The sequence below is a fragment of the Poromitra crassiceps genome (assembly GCF_964638095.1).
Source record: "Poromitra crassiceps genome assembly, chromosome: 8".
In the NCBI taxonomy this organism is placed as follows: Eukaryota; Metazoa; Chordata; class Actinopteri; order Beryciformes; family Melamphaidae; genus Poromitra; species Poromitra crassiceps.
This window is the reverse complement of record NC_139629.1, coordinates 49,378,618-49,383,607: the sequence shown is the minus strand read 5'-3', so window position 1 is coordinate 49,383,607 and position 4,990 is coordinate 49,378,618. Positions and strand designations below refer to the sequence as shown.

The 4,990-nt window shown below is 46.3% G+C and overlaps 1 long non-coding RNA gene across 1 annotated transcript; it reads left to right on the top strand.

Moving 5' to 3' along the window:
* Nucleotides 1-1,174: 1,174 nt before the first annotated feature.
* Nucleotides 1,175-4,164, top strand: LOC310781195. Its single transcript, XR_014552958.1, has 3 exons — nucleotides 1,175-1,308; nucleotides 3,735-3,807; nucleotides 3,942-4,164. It is a non-coding gene; the product is annotated as an uncharacterized lncRNA (long non-coding RNA).
* Nucleotides 4,165-4,990: the final 826 nt, after the last annotated feature.

The following is a 4,990-nucleotide window of genomic DNA, read 5'->3' as shown; positions in this document are numbered from 1 at the left end:
GAGCAGCTTCAGGAGGACCCAGAGCCCCCACACATTAAAGAGGAACAGGAGGAACTCTGGACCAGTCGGGGTGGAGAGCAGCTTCAGGAGGGCCCAGAGCCCCCACACATTAAAGAGGAACAGGAGGAACTCTGGACCAGTCGGGGGGGAGAGCAGTTTCAGGAGGACCCAGAACCCCCACACATTAACTCATTGAATGCCATGGACGTCCTTCGACGTCCAATTAAATAGTGACGTAGAATGCCACGGACGTCCTTCGACGTCCAATGCGTTTTTTGACGGTGGGACGTCGATCAAAGCCTTCCGCAGCTCCTGTACAACTATAGTAGCTATTGGAGGTGTATAACCTATTTTACGGACTCATTAGGTGGCGACAGTGCTTGCTCGGTGCAGTCCAGATTAGAGACAGGTCCGAGAAACAGCCTAAAAGCCGTGGATCAAAGACAACCCGATGCATGCTCCCAGAGCCATTTGCTCTGTCGCGGGAGCTGACATTGGCTCCGAACAGGAGTCAATCCGCGCTCACAACTGAGCCCCTCTGTCCCTGTCTGTCTGTCTGTCTGTCTGTATAGTTTCTCCACCCGATTAGCAGACAGGAAAGCAGCCCCTGACGCCAAACCATTCAGCAATCCGGGTTGGCTCTTCCCTGCTGTGGCGCTGAGAGCCGACAGCAGCACACAAACGCAGCACTCCGAAAATATAATGGTTGCGTGAGGCTGTGTGCAGTGTGGGGAGGAGTTTACGGGGGGAGGGGGGGAGGGGGGTGGTGCACGCAGGGCATCACACAACAACTACGTCACTACATCAGAAAATATTATCTTCAGACTCAGTGAATGTGCTTGAAATGCTGCATTTCACAAAAGGCGGATTATCTCAGCTAATAATTTGAAAAGCCTGAAAACGCTGAAAACAACCTATCTTCTCCGGCTCATAACTAAAGAACGGAAAATGGTATCAATAAACTTTTTTTTGCTGATGATACAATAGAGCCAGCTCGTTCTTGTGCGTGTTCGGTGTTTACATAGTAATATCACACAATATTCTGTGGGCCTCGAGAAATCACTGAAAACGCTCTGAAAACTCTGGCACTGGGAGCATCCGTTCTCCAAAAGTGGCTGGCACTGAATGAGTTAAAGAGGAACTCTGGAGCAGTCAGGAGGGAGAGCAGCTTCAAGAGGACCCAGAACCCCCACACATTAAAGAGGAACAGGAGGAACTCTGGAGCAGTCAGGAGGGAGAGCAGCTTCAAGAGGACCCAGAGACTGCACACACTAGAGGAACAGAGAAGAGCAGAACATATGGAGCTAAGTAAGTGGTTGTGTTCACACACACACACACACACACACACACACACACACACACACACACACACACACACACACACACACACACACACACACACACACAGGTGAAAGTGGACCACCACAACAACACTTAAGCCCTTTTCCCACATGCGCTTTGTACCGCTAAATGACCGGAACGTGGTCTAATGCCTGCATGTGAGAAAGTCGTCGTGCCGGTATAAGCGCGAGCCCGTCATCGCGGAGATTTCACCAGTTTCGAGGCAGTCAGAACAGCGTTATGCGCGATAGCGGACTTAAGTGTAGAACGGGTCCAGTCATTTCCCGCGACACTCATGGGCGAGGTGTACACACGTTGCTTAATGTTCCAGCGGGCATAATCTAATCATTCGCGCACATTAAAGCAAACTGGCGAAATGATCTTGTGATAATAATGTGTGGGCGTGCTGATTTTCCCCTCTCTCCTCTCCTCTCTGCTGCCTGCTCGCTCTCTCTGGCCACAGTCCGTCCTCCTCCTTCAGTCACAGCCCGACAGGGACACAGACGAAGCAAATGCACGAAGCGAAATGTGGAAGTATTTTGCTTACGTTGCCGACAGCGAAGGCAAGCCCGGACACATCAAACGAAGCCAGTCTGTAAAAAGTGCTTCAACGCGACGCAGGTGAACGGATAAACAAGCAAACTTATTTCACCATTCGGAGTTTTGCCGACACGTCACTCCCCACCCGCTCTGTAGTCCCGCCCCGCCCCCCAACATACAGGCAAATTCGCTGATAGATTCCCACATGCGCGAGCCGAAGTGTAAAGGGAAATGTCCGATATTGACTTACAGGTAATTTTCCGGTACGCATGTGGGAAAACGGCTTTACTGTAATGCAGCCTTTAGAACCAGGAAAAGACAACATTTGTGCCGTATCGCCATATTACCATATCCAAAATCTAAGACCATATATCAGGCATGTCCAAAGTCCAGCCACATGCGGGCCATGGCTCATCTCTCAAAATATACTACAGTACTGTTTCAGGAAGCAAGTTCAGTTTGACAGCACTATTATACAGTTTGTAGACAAGCACCAAGTAGGAACAATGCAGGCAAAACTAATGTTTTCAGACCGTAAACTAAATCCTTAGAGAACAGTTGTAGGTGTGTTCGGAAATAGCACTCCGAGCGCCCAGAGCGCACACTGGACCGTTTGTAAATAGGGAGCACCATTATAATGTAATGTACCTTCACGCTCTTATTTCAGTGTAGAGCGTCAAGAGTGGATTTACGAACGCACCCTGTATTGTATTTTTTTTTATAACCCATATGAAGCGAAAAGTAGCTGGCCCCCAGATATTTTCACATTATCAAATCTGGCCCCCATTCAAAAGGTTTGGACAGCCTTGCCATATATAGTCTCATATCACAATATTGATATAAAATTGATATACTGCCCCCCCGTTAATATTGAGTCCCAGAATCAACCTCCCAATGATGCAATTTGCAGACAAACATTCGATTTCATTGATTATCAATCACTGCTTTCAATGTCTTTCTGGTGTAAATGTTTTATTTTTACAACCAGATCACCCTATTAAATAAACAGTGTCATGACTCAATAACGTTACTTGGCAGAGGGTTGCTGAGCACATTTCCTTGTGAAAATGTTTGCTTGTCACAAAATAACACTCGTTTGACGACTTATTTGATGGAATGTGATTATGTTATCGATCACATCCGCTAACCTGTTGCTCTTTGAAGTCGGGATGTTTCTCTGCGTTTAGTCAGCTGAGCTCCCTTCACCTCTGCACTTTTAAACATCGTTTACAGACGGGCTATGTAGTGTCCGTCCCCTTAGTGTCAGCAACGTAACGTAAGCAAAAATAATTCCATATTTCGCTCTCTGTGCATTGTTGTGTTGTTGTGAATGAGTGAAAGAGAGGAGGGGGGGACGCCCGCGGCTGGGAGTTAAATCAGAGCACCACTTGGAGCACTCGGCGCACCCCCCCACGGACACACTGTCACATGATGCATGTAAGGTTACATTATTTCTCTTAAAAGCATGCACATTATTTTTAATTTAATGAACGTCATGAAAACATAACTATTCACATCGAAAAAATAACACATTTAAGTTGATACCAATCTACCAAATTCCAGCGATACAACCAACACCTCATTTCCCGTTTTTCTAACCATCCACACCACTGGGCCAATTCCTGAAATTTGGCCCAATGACAAATAAGCCTCTTCAGGGGCAATAGGCTTGAACCCCTGGTATTGCCGCTTGCGGCTATATTTCTGATTAGTATTGTTGTTTTTGTGGGTGTTCCCTGTCTTACCTTCTGTCTCTGTTTGATGATGTCAGAGCTGTCTTACCTTCTGTCTCTGTTTGATGATGTCAGAGCTGAACGGCTGTCTTACCTTCTGTCTCTGTTTGATGATGTCAGAGCTGAACGGCGGGAGGAGAGACATCTGGCAGAGGAGGAGAGGAACGCTGTCAAGATGACTTCTTCAGAGGAGGTGAAGAAATATCACTGTTGTTGTTGTCGCACTGATGTTGCAACACAAACACACACACACACACACACACACACACACACACACACAGTCTCTCTGTCCTGATTCTTTCTTTATATCTTTCTCCATGGTAACAGGGAGACACCAGCGTACCCAGACATCACCGCTGTGATCAGTGTGACAAAACATTCACAAGACTTCACAACTTAAAGCAACATCAGAGTGTTCACTCAGGGGAGAAGCCTTACTCCTGTCAGGAGTGTGGAAGCTGTTTCAAACGGTCAGGTCCCCTAAGAAACCACCAACGCATTCACAGTGGAGAGAAGCCCCACTGCTGTGAAGAATGTGGGAGCAGGTTCAGTCGGTTAAATTCCCTAAAAATACATAAACGCATCCACACTGGAGCTAAACCCTACAGCTGTGACCAATGTGGGAACAGGTTCAGTGAGTTATCTAACCTAAAAAAACATAAACGCATCCACACTGGAGCTAAACCCTACAGCTGTGAGGAATGTGGGAGCAGGTTCAGTCAGTTAAGTAACCTAACAACACATAAACGCATTCACACTGGAGTTAAACCCTACAGCTGTGACCAATGTGAGAGCAGGTTCAGTCATTTAGGTGCCCTAACAACACATAAACGCATTCACACTGGAGTTAAACCCTACAGCTGTGACCAATGTGGGAGCAGGTTCAGTCAGTTAGGTAGCCTAACAACACATAAACACATTCACACTGGAGTTAAACCCTACAGCTGTGACCAATGTGGGAGCAGGTTCAGTCTGTTAACTTCCCTAAAAAGACATAAACGAATCCACACTGGAGCTAAACCCTACAGCTGTGACCAATGTGGGAGCAGGTTCAGTCTGTTAAATTCCCTAAAAACACATAAACGAATCCACACTGGAATTAAACCCTACAGCTGTGGCCGCTGTAACAAAGTGTTCAGACACTTAAATACTCTGAAGAAACACCGCTGCATCTAACTTGCTGAAGAGCGCCTCCACTGTCTGCAGCGGGAACAAGCTCCTCTCTGTCAAATAGGACATGCAGTATATACTATACACCAAGGTTATATAAGGTTTTCATTCGTTTTTATTTTTATTAGTTTAGACTTGTTTTCCATTTCAGTTAAGTTTTAATTAATTTTTAAAGCCTGTTTGCTAGTTTAGTTTAGTTTTAATAT